Consider the following 12,155-nt stretch of genomic DNA (forward strand, 5'->3'; position numbering starts at 1 on the left):
CACTGCTGCTGGGAAGCTGGATCATGACTGACAGTGTACTCTGAATGCTGTACTCTTGCATCAAAATGTAATCTGGGTAGCATGAATGAGTCAAAGGTAGCATGTCAAAAGAAAGGAAGTGATTTCTCCCCAAATATCTACTACAGAGGTATCAGATATTGACAGTGAACTTCCTGATGTGTAATTCCTAGACCTAGATAATGTCTCCTACCGTGTTTATACATACTCCAGATGTTATTCATCCTGTTTGTATCCAACACTGGTTCCGGTATGAATTCTCGAGGAGTAATGTGGACATTTAAGATTAATGTTCTAATGGCAAGGGACATCACTTAACTCTGTTTTGTTTTGAAGGCAACAACGCCTCAGGACCTCGTGACCTTCAAAAAGGGGGGATATGTAGCGGCGAGGCTTATTAATAAGGCAGAATTAAGTGTTCTGAGCCTTCCCAAATGAGGCCCCATTTCTCTGTTCATCTCTGTGGTGCAGCCACAGAGAAACTGTTCTGCAGGGTGATTTAAGGTCCTAGGACAGCTCCCAAAGGGGGATGCACTTAGCTAAGCCTGGCTATCATGATCAATGGTCATCCATTGGCGCCTATCTGTCTAGGGAGTGCCAGTTGGACATCTGGACTGCATTACTAAGTGTCAGGACTAAGTGACTCATATCTCACCTTGATCAATCAATCAGGGACTGGTAGGGCCGAGTAACCCACGTGGGACTCTGATGCCTATGGAACTTTCAGCCAATCAATGAGCTGAAGTTCCTCCAGGTAAAAACAGGCAACACAGAGAGCCTGTGAGATTCAGTAAGATTCAGAAGGGAGGATTCAGAGGATTCTGTGGACAATTCTAAAGGGAATTCAAAGGAGAATTCCAGAGCAGGACGGCCCAGGAGCAGAAGGCTCCCAAGGGCAGGACATTCTCGCAGCACGCCTCCTGACCATCCTGAGACTCAGCCCGGACAACCACGGAACGGCCAGTGTGTCCGAGTGCCAGAACTTTCCTTTGTTCTAAGAGTCTAGAGCGGAGGTTGCCAGAGAATAACCAGAGGATCCACCCGAGGTTAGCACCAGCAGCAGGCCTGCCTTGTGAACAGGTCGGAACTGTGGACAGCTGAATCACTATTCAGAACTAGCTCTTCATCAGAAACGAACCGGTCCTCTTCCTGACTTGCTGGGACCCACAGTCATCTTTTCTCCTGTGCACAAACTTTGCTAGTTAAAGCCCACAGTGAGCATCAGCAGCGCACCGTCGCAAGCCGCACAGCACAGCCTGGCACGGAGCCAGAGAGCGCGGATTGGACAGCAACAGCCTGCAACTGTTTCTTTGTGCCCGCAGGAAGATCTGAATCCCCAAAGATTGGATGAGTATTCAACTTCACTGCATTACAGCTCGAGAATTCAATTGTTATCCCAACCAGTTGATATCAATTTAATTCCTAAGAGTTATGTACTTGTTTGAGTATCTAATGTAGAAGTTATAACCAAGTTCATTAACGAAACGGTCTTAATGAATGATATACTGAACGTATGTCCTCTTGATATGTGTAACACTTCGTAACTGACTGAATATATATCTTTTGTATTCTGATAACCCTCTCGATAAGATCTGTTAGGTTTACATGCATATTTTATGTATTAATAAATGTATCCTCGTGTATTAGTACCTGTGTGTGCGCGTTGTTTGAGTTATGTCACATGGTTGGATTCTAAAGCCATCAAAAGAATCAACTTTGTGATTTACTGCTACAATTAATAATTGTCTCAGTAAATGCCCAAACCCTACAGAACTGGTGCCTTCAGAGAGCCACTACATTTAATTTTGCTATGGCAACATTACATATTTGGCGTCCCTGAGCCGGTTTTCTTACATGTGAAAATAACATTTTAGCATCATATTATTACATACAGGTCTCTAGCTTCAACACAGTGATATATATATATACTCAGTGATTTATTGGTACATGCCCAGGTCAATAATCAGAATGAGGATTTATTTCCAGACGGGCTACAGGTAGTGTTGTGAAATACTTCAACACACTGGATCGCAGTTTTAGACCCCCTGCACTCTTACTCCTTAAAAACCAAAGAAATGAAGATATGTAGCAATCACATTGCAACAGGGCTGACAGTGACTTAATGCTTATACTAGTGGACTTCTGGTACCTTTAGGGTACGGTGTTCCCTGAAGGGCTCTCAAACCCCGCATTTCAGATGCCTAGCTGTATCGCTGATGTGTTGCACCTCAGAATCACTTTTAAACCTTACCTCTGGTATCTTTAATCCCTATTGCTCAACGCATGGTGAAAGTATTGCATAAATGTGTCTGAAAATGAGCAATGGGCACCTGAGAGACTCATTTGCCTGTTTCACAAATGATCATATTTGACTATAGATTCTGTTTGGGATTCAGTTGTGCATTCTGACAGCAATCGCTTTCAAAAAACGATACATTCTGGATGAGGTCAAGGTGCAGGAACACTGTATTTAGGATGTGTTTGCACTTATTCTGTGTCTCTAGCTTCAACACAGCGATATATGTATATGCTCAGTGATTTTTTGGTACATGCCCAGGGCAATAATCATTATGAGGATTTATTTCCAGATGTGCTAGGGGTAGTGTTGTGAAATACTTCAACACACTGGATCGCAGGTTTAAACCGCCTGCACTCTTACTCCTTAAAAACCAACAAATGCAGATATGTAGCAATCATATTGTAGCAGACACTCATTTGCCTGTTTCACAAATGATCATAATTTACTAGAGATTCTGTTTGGGATCCGGATGTGCATTCTGACAGCAATCTCCTTATCGCGGCTTTGCCCTTCTTGCCTCTTTGGACAATATCTCCATCTTGTGGTCGTTGTTGGTAATGTCTAGACAACATCTCCATCTTGTGGTCGTTGTTGGTAATGTCTTCTTATGCCCTTTTTTATTTTAATTCTCTATTAGTTGATTCTAGAATCTCTACAATGGAGATGAAAACATCAGTTTTATAGCAGACAATATGACATTATTTATAGTCCAATTAGAAACTTATTACCCTGTTTTTAACATAATAACAAATTAAAATTGATTAAAACTAAGTTTGGAACACCAGGGAACATAACAAATGATTTTTAGGAAAACCATGAGGTTCTCTGTGTCCGATGCCTGCAAGGGGAGAAAGCTAGAATCCTTTGATTTTTTCAAAATTTGAAAATAAACATCATATAACAACAGCTTTCATTCCTAGGAGTGAAAAATAACCATTTTTGAAGACATAGTAGTTTCTAAAACACTACAATAAAGTTAAAAACATCAGTTTTATATTACATTATTTTTAGTGAAATTAGTCATTTTTTGCACTATTTTTAATAAAATATCTAATTAAAAGTGATTAAAATTAAGTTTGGAACAACAAGGAACACAAAAAAAAAAGATTTTCAGGAAAACCATGAGGTCCTCTGTGCCCGATGCCTGCAAGGGGAGAAAGCTAGAATCCTAAAAAAAAGTTATCAATTCTAGAGCCTAAGAGGAAAACAAGACAAATGTATATCTCCAAATAATTTTATGTGCTTCAGAAGAGCCCAGGAAAGTTTTTTGCATACATGAAACCACGCCCGTTTGCACATAAGCAGACATGGTTGCACACACGACTGCATGAAAGCACACGTGCAAGCGAAGTCATCCTGTTGAGCATTTGAAAAGCCGCACCACGCCGCACTTGAAATAGCTCTTACATTAGTGATAGATGCAGGAATCGCCTTTTTATTTACGCTCTTACCAACGCGATGGAAAGCAAAACAAAGCAAAGCAGAGCAAAACAAAACGAACAAACGAAAACCCTCACGTCCCGCACTTGCATATAACGCCGTTACGTGCCCAAGAGGTATTCTACGTCATCCTAGCACTGCACCCCGGGGCGTAAGGTATATGGGAACGAGCACACGCCACGAATCGTCTCGAATCACTCCCTACAGCTGTAAGGCGCCTTGAAGCCTGCACCCCCAACATTCTTCTTTGCGCATCTGTGAAAGGTAAACTCTTGAGCAAACTCTGAACCAGCTCTAAGGAAACTAATCTGATTAGACGTTACTTTGACTCATCTTTTTACTCTCAGTGCTGGATTGCTCAAACTCCAGCTAGGGTTAGGTTTAACATTCCCACACTACTTAGACACTTTGTTTACGCTCAGTGCTGGATTTTGGGAACTTCAGGAGGAGTGGGAATTTTCTCCTATCTGTCAATTCTGTTTTGTTTTGGAGACTCTTGGCTGCCTATATTGTACAGTGCAGCGTGAAGGAAACATTTTCCAAAACTGTGTCAGCTCAGAAGTTGTAAGAAAACCTCTCCAGCTGCTTTACCTCTCTTCATTTTTGTCATTTAATGTGACAATCGATGTATAACTGGAGCCTCACATATGCAAATGGTGAGGCTCCAGTTCGACACCACTTTACAGTATATGACAAAAGCATGGCAGACTGTGCCGGACCAGCTGGTAACTTCCGCTTATTTTGACCATATTAAACATTGGAAATCTTCCCACTTGCATTTGTGACACTTGATTTTGGCTCCACCTAAGACACTCTTAAATCTTCAAACACTTTTCTCTTCTCCCGCAACACTCTTGTCTGTCGGCACTATGTGGCAGTGTTGCATGACAACCCCTCTCACCACGGAAAGGAACCTAACAGCTTTGGTAAGAGAGGAGAAAAGGACATGGCCCGTACGGGGCTCGAACCCGCGACCTTGGCATTATTAGCACCACGCTCTAACCAACTGAGCTAACCGGCCTCGTGACAGTGCCCCTCTCTGTGCTGCAAAAAATCGAACTCAGGGAATTTCTTTTGTCCTCCTTTGAATAGAAAGCCGTGTAATTCAGTGTACGGGCTTTCTCATGCAGTTTCATGATTTCACAGCATTATTCAGCTGATTTTAAATGTACCTAAAGGAGAAACATTATTGAAGACCATCAATTACCAAGAGCTTTTGTCAAAGGTTTTGGTGGTCATTTCTAATGACCACAGAGCACTATGACCTCGGTTTTACATCTCATCCAAAAGACAGCGCCCCTTTACAACACAGCTTCTCCGTCACTATATTGGGAGATTGGGACCCGCACAGACCTCAGGGTGAGCGCCTCCCCGCTGGCCCCATTAACACCGCTTCCAGCTGGAAGCTTTGTTTTTCCCTGTAGCTCACCCTCATCCAGGTACTGACCTGGCTCACACCTGCTTAGCTTCAGTGGGTTTTCAGTTGCGAGTTGCAAAAGTTGGGATGCAAGTGATGGAGCTCTTCGCTGCAAAAGCCACTGCATTGGCCAGGAATCGAAACCAAGCCTCCTGCGTGGCAGGCGAGAGTTCTAACAATGAACCACCAATGCTCAATGCCTGTACCTTCAAAAAAGACGCTTTTTTGGTGCTGTGTGAAAAAAGCGTCGACATCTACTTCCAGCTGCAAAATGCCATCCGCGGACGCTGTGAATTTATTTATTTAGACACTGCTCAGAATCCCCTGTAAGATTCTCCTTCAATTCCATTTTGCAGTGCTTTAGCTCTTTCAAAAGGCTTCGCTTTGCTTACCAAAGGCTTGTGACAGCATTTGAAAACACTTGCCACTGCGTTGGCCGGGAATCGAACCCGGGTCACCTGCTTGGAAGGTAGCTATGCTCACCACTATACCACCAACACATGCCCGGGGGAGCCCTCCAGGACACCACCAGAGAATGCTCACGATTTCAGAAGCTGTCTCCGGGACGTGCTGATTCCACACATCCTGAATAAATCATGTTATTGTTAGTTGCTGTAGCTAGACGTTCAAATGAGTTTCATGGCCAGATGGACTGTTTCCTCAAGTGGTATAGTATTGCAGTAAGACAGCACGATGCCTGCAAGACTATGTCACGCTAAACGCCACAGATTGTGTTTGTCCGTTCGTGTCAGTCGTCCTGCAGCCACGGGAAGTGGGACACAAACATGCTGCAATGCTTTCAAGACATTAGGATTTGTTTGTGCAACATCCGAGAAGAGTACTTGTGGCTTGAATGTGACTGAGCAAGGTGTTTAAAGACAGAGACTGAAAACTGTTAAAGGATGAGTCAAAGTAACGTCTAATCGGATTAGTTTCCTTAGAGCTGGTTCAGAGTTTGCTCAAGAGTTTACCTTTCACAGATGCGCAAAGAAGAATGTTGGGGGTGCACGCTTCAAGGCACCTTACAGTTGTAGGGAGTGATTTGAGACGATTCGTGGCGTGTGCTCATTCCCATATACCGTACGCCCCGGGGTGCAGTGCTAGGATGACGTACAATACCGCTTGGGCACGTAACGGCGTTATATGCAAGTGCGGGACGTGAGGGTTTTGCGTTTGTTCATTTTGTTTTGCTCTGCTTTGCTTTGTTTTGCTTTCCATCGCGTTGGTAAGAGCGTAAATAAAAAGGCGATTCCTGCGTCGACCTCTAATGTAAGAGCTATTTCAAGTGCGCCGTGGTGCGGCTTTTCAAATGCTTAACAGGATGATTTTGCATGCACGCGTGCTTTCATGCAGTCGTGTGTGCAACCATGTCTGCTTACGTGCAAACGGGCGTGGTTTCATGTATGCAAAAAACTTTCCTGGGCTCTTCTGAAGCACATAAAATTATTTGGAGATATACATTTGTCTTATTTTCCCCTTAGGCTCTAGAATTGATAACTTTTTTTTCATTTTTGGCATTTTTCATCATTTTCCAGAAAGTGGTTTCAAGCCCGATATCATGCGAAGAAACTTCAGGATTCGTGGATCAGTCAATGGATTTTCTTCAAAGTTGGATTTTTGCACTCTGTGGACCAAGAGATGTTGTTCTACAATGTTTTTTTTTTTCAAATTTAAAAATATCATTTTTTCATGGAGCTTTGAATGGAATGGATTCACCCTCCTTTAGCCAGGACAGAGCTCCAGGAGCCTGGGTAGGATTCTAGCTTTCTCCCCTTGCAGGCACCTGGCACAGAAGACAATATTTTTTTCCTTAAAATCTTTTTTTTTGTGTTCCTTGTTGTTCCAAACTTAATTTTAATCACATTTAATTAGAGATTTTATTAAAAATAGTGCAATAAATGACTAATTTCACAAAAATTAATGTAATATAAAACGGATGTTTTCAACTTTATTGTAGTGTTTTAGAAACTAATATGTCTTCAAAAATGGTTGTTTTTCACTCCTATGAATGAAAACTGTTGTTATATGATGTTTTTTTTTTCAAATTTTAAATGATCATTTTTTCATGGAGCTTTGAAGGGGATGGATTCACCCTCCTTTAGCCAGGACAGAGCTCCAGGAGCCTGGGTAGGATTCTAGCTTTCTCCCCTTGCAGGCACCTGGCACAGAAGACATCATTTTTTTCCTTAAAATCTTTTTTTTTTGTGTTCCTTGTTGCTCCAAACTTAATTCTATTCACTTTTAATTAGAGATTATATTAAAAATAGTGCAATAAATGACTAATTTCACTAAAAATACTAAAAGTAATATAAAACGGATGTTTTTAACTTTATTGTAGTGTTTTAGAAACTAATATGTCTTCAAAAATGGTTATTTTTCACTCCTAGGAATGAAAGCTGTTGTTATATGATGTTTATTTTCAAATTTTGAAAAAGCAAAGGATTCTAGCTTTCTCCCCTTGCAGGCATCGGACACAGAGAACCTCATGGTTTTCCTAAAAATCATTTTTTATGTTCCCTGGTGTTCCAAACTTAGTTTTAATCAATTTTAATTTGTTATGTTACGAACAGGGTAATAAAGTCTTAATTGGACTATAACTAATGTCATATTGTCTGCTACAAAACTGATATTTTCAGCTCTATTGTAGAGATTCTAGAATCAACTAATAAAGAATTGAAATAAAAAAAGGGCATAAGAAGACATTACCAACAACGACCACATGATGGAGATATTGTCTAGACATTACCAACAACGACCACAAGATGGAGATATTGTCTAGACATTACCAGCAACGACCACAAGATGGAGATATTTTCCAAAGAGGCAAGAGGGGCAAAGCTGCGATAAGGTAAAATCATTTTTTGAAAGAGATTGTTGTCAGAATGCACATCCGTATCCCAAACAGAATCTCTAGTAAAATACGATCATTTGTGAAACAGGCAAATGAGTGTCCGCTACAATATAAAGCGCTTTGAGTGGAGTGTCCAGAAAAGCGCTATATAAGTGTAAGCAATTATTATTATTATTATTAATATGATTGCTACATATCTGCATTTGTTGGTATTTAAGGAGTAAGAGTGCAGGTTTAAACCTGCGATCCAGTGTGTTGAAGAATTTCACAACACTACCTCTAGCACATATGGAAATAAATCCTCATAATGATTATTGCCCTGGGCATGTACCAAAAAATCAGTGAGCATATATATATATATCACTGGGTTGAAGCTAGAAACACAGAATAACTGCAAACACATCCTAAATACAGTGTTCCAGCACCTTTGACCTCATCCAGAACGTATCATTTCTTGAAAGGGATTGCTGTCCGAATGCACATCTGAATCCCAAACAGAATCTCTAGTAAAATACGATCATTTGTGAAACAGGCAAATGACTGTCTCAGGGGCCCATTTCTCATTGTCAGACACATGTATGCAATGCTTTCACTGTGCATTGAGCAATAGGGATCAAAAACACCGCAGGTAGAGTTAGAAGTCATGTTCTATGATCATTTCTTTCAGCATTAGGGACTAAATATACTAAATGTATGATGCTAAAATGTTATTTTTACATATATTAATGTAATAAATGATTGCTTATGCTTTATAAACAAATCTAATTATAATAAAAGCTTAAGTTTTGTATTTATCTTGTACCATAGAACATGATTTTCTTTGTATTTCAAGCCCACAAAGTGTCCAAATGATGCACCTTTGACCTCATCCAGAACGTATCATTTCTTGAAAGGGATTGCTGTCCGAATGCACATCTGAATCCCAAACAGAATCTCTAGTAAAATACGATCATTTGTGAAACAGGCAAATGACTGTCTCAGGGGCCCATTTCTCATTGTCAGACACATGTATGCAATGCTTTCACTGTGCATTGAGCAATAGGGATCAAAAACAGAATGGAAACAGACATGGAAACCAACGAGGATGGGATTTGAACCCATGCGTGCAAAGCACAATGGATTAGCAATCCATCGCCTTAACCACTCGGCCACCTCGTTAACAAAACTGGGCTGTCCCAACTGGGTTGGCGCGCTCCAGATGATCTTTTTCTTTTTTTTCCCTCGTACTCGAGGGTCATTTTCCTGTTCCACATGCGATTTCAACATTTTCCTTGGGAGATGTGAAGCCAGCAACCCACTGCTGTGGTTCAGTGGCCAGCGTGGAGTTCAGTGGCCCTGTTGTACACAGAAAGCACATTGAGCTCCTTGGACATGAAAAGTTCCAGATAAAAGCCATTTGTCATCCTTTCTCTTGGTGTCGATGTTGCTATTGTATGTAAAGGTGGCAACTTGCTCAGCGAGCAGGCGGAGCACACACCGAATGCAGATGTGTCTGAGTGGTGTGTCCAAGTGGCTGCAAAAGGACAGCACTCCCGGGGCACTGTGGCTTAGTTGGTTAAAGCGGCTGTCTAGTAAACAGGAGCCCCTGGGTCTGAATCCCAGCAGTGCCTTTTTTTGTTCTGTCTTCTCGAACAGAACTGGTCATTATGGACAACCGCCTACGGCTAGACTTAATTAAATGCAAGTATTCATTTCCTGTCTTTAACACGACTTGTTTTTCTTAAAATGGATGCAACTTGCAAAACATGAAATACAAACCTTGCTAATCAGCGCTAGCAGCTGGCAAAAAAAAAGAAGTCAGCAATTTTTTTTTTCTTTAACCTTAACCCTCCTAATGGAGACGAGTTAAACGACCGAGTCTATGCAGCTTAAACGGTGCGCACGTCGGGTTCTTAGCTGAAAGGGTGGTAAATCACGCTCACCCCAGTCCTTAATCTTTTAAAGAGGATACAAAATTGAACCTAGTCGCCACATCACATACATCCTGTTCAATGATAAAAAGGTAACATCTATCCTCGCTCCAGAGTAAATCTCACGTTGAGGGCATATTTTTTTTCACTTTACCGTGAATCGGGCTCGGCTGCACAGAGGAGAGAGCAGAGCAATGAGTTCACGGGGACAGGGGAGTCACACGCTGGTGGTTTGAATACGCGGAAGATCACTGAGGGATCCACAGTATATGGACCCTCCGTGCGCAATCAGTCCGCACTCCGGACTCTGAATCCTGCCATCCGAGTTAAGATCTCGGCAGAACCTGAAGCGCAGTTCCTTCTTAAAACGTAATCTGGTGAGCATTTCTAGAATCGTACTTGTATAGATGCAGCCTTTAATGTGTTGCTAGGTTAAAATTGATGACTTCTTGTATTTCAGTAGGCAACTGCCCTCTTGATTTCAGATTGAATTTCTTTATTACAGGGGCGCTTTTATGATGACAGATTCATGTTCAGGTACTTTGCTTGATGGAGGAAGCTCATTTCGGACTCTGTGATCTGCTCACCTGGAAAGGTCTGCTGTACTACTACAAGAGAGAAGTAGAGTCTGGAAGAAGGGACAATTTTATGATGCTTTGGAAGGTAGTTTTTTTTTCTTTGAAATCGAAATGAATCAGAATATCAGAGCAAAAGACAAACTCTTGGTTTGGTTTAAAGAGATATGGTTTTAAAACAGAAAATGTAGAAAACAGGTGTTTCTCACTTTTGGAAAAGAATGGACCGGGGGTATTTTACTAGTTGCAGTGCTGAGCTCACCGGGTTGCAGTCCTGCAGTGTTGCACCAGGGTCAGTGGTGCAATGGATAACACGTCTGACTACGGATCAGGAGATAGTAGGTTCGACTTCTGCCTGGCTCGGGTCGTTTTTAAACGCTTCAGGCTACTCCCTAAGTAGCCTGTGCTACTAACTGTATTGTAATCGTACCCAATAAGAGATTTCCTTCATGTAAATGAACTGCACCTGACAGCTTTAGAAAAACACCTGGGCTCAGTACGGTGCTGAGAGCTCAGCGTTGCTGTTGTTCTAATTAGCACGCACTGCATCGGCTATGAACCCGAACTTTTCAATTATTCCGATCAGTAAGTCAACACGTAGTCCACATGAAAGGTAGAAATATTCTCTTGTCTGTCTCTTGTTTGTATAGAACTGAATGTCACTGACAATGTACTGTTAGTTTTAATTGAAGAACGGCATTTGTGTTCAAATATACCAGACAAGTTTACGTAACTGCTCATGCGACACTCAGTTGTAATTAGTCAAGAAATAAAGTCGAACAGCTGCGGGTTTGATTCTGAACGTATGAGATTGCAGCGCCTTTTACTTCCATTGACAAATGATAGAGATTCGAAGAGAGATCCTTCAGACCAGCAAGCAAACCCACGGCTATTTCGGTTTTCTATCCAGGCAACGTTGGTGTCTGCAATAGCATACATGAAAGCGTGATGCAATTTCTGTGGCTACATTTGTTGCACGTCATGCACAGTAAGAGTGTTTCTAACACCAAATAAAAAGTCAACAATTAGCGATCACGCCTTCGCCTCAGTTAACCCACTGAAACCCTTGCTGTTAACAGTTCTTTACTGCGTGCTTTACGAGCACCTACATATCGTGTCGGTTCTTTCAGCTTTATTCATTAGGTTTTCAAAGGCATAAGTAGAGCACCAGAGGTGCGAACGCAGAATGTGTGGTAATCTGAAGAACTGCTTTCCATGGCAGCGGGTCCAAGCGATTTAGCGTTTTTATAGTACCGGGAAAGGAGAAGCGGCACTTTGCCTTTGCCGCGCAGGCACAAGGCGACGTGCGGCAGACGCCGGAGTCGGCAAGTTCCGAACCTGCGCGGGGAAGCCCCAACGCATTTCGAGTCCATCGCCTTAACCACTCGGCCATGCCAAAAGCGAGCTCGCTACCGCCGCATTCCTCCTATAATCTAACACGGAGTGCGAGGTGGCTGCGGAAACCTTTTTAAAGTCGCTCTCCGTTAAAAAAAAAAATACTGTAACGCAACGGGGGCTCAGGCGGGCGCCCTTGCCGCATCTGTTCGGCCCCATCCCGACTGGAGGCTCGAACCCGGGACTTCCACGTCTCTCTGCAGCGACCTAGCCCCGTGAGCTAAAGAGAGATCTCTCCACAGCCCAGTAG

At 42.2% G+C, this 12,155-nt stretch overlaps 2 non-coding genes across 2 annotated transcripts; both read right to left on the bottom strand.

Annotated features, from left to right (window-relative positions):
• Positions 1-4,704: 4,704 nt before the first annotated feature.
• On the bottom strand, positions 4,705-4,778 carry trnai-aau (transfer RNA isoleucine (anticodon AAU)). The gene has a single exon. It is a non-coding gene; the product is annotated as a tRNA-Ile (tRNA).
• A 4,323-nt stretch (positions 4,779-9,101) lies between these two features.
• trnas-gcu (transfer RNA serine (anticodon GCU)) lies at positions 9,102-9,183 on the bottom strand. The gene has a single exon. It is a non-coding gene; the product is annotated as a tRNA-Ser (tRNA).
• Positions 9,184-12,155: the final 2,972 nt, after the last annotated feature.

Source organism: Lepisosteus platostomus, unplaced genomic scaffold (genome assembly GCF_059453375.1).
Source record: "Lepisosteus platostomus isolate fLepPlt1 unplaced genomic scaffold, fLepPlt1.hap1 Scaffold_160_H1, whole genome shotgun sequence".
Taxonomy (NCBI): domain Eukaryota; kingdom Metazoa; phylum Chordata; class Actinopteri; order Semionotiformes; family Lepisosteidae; genus Lepisosteus; species Lepisosteus platostomus.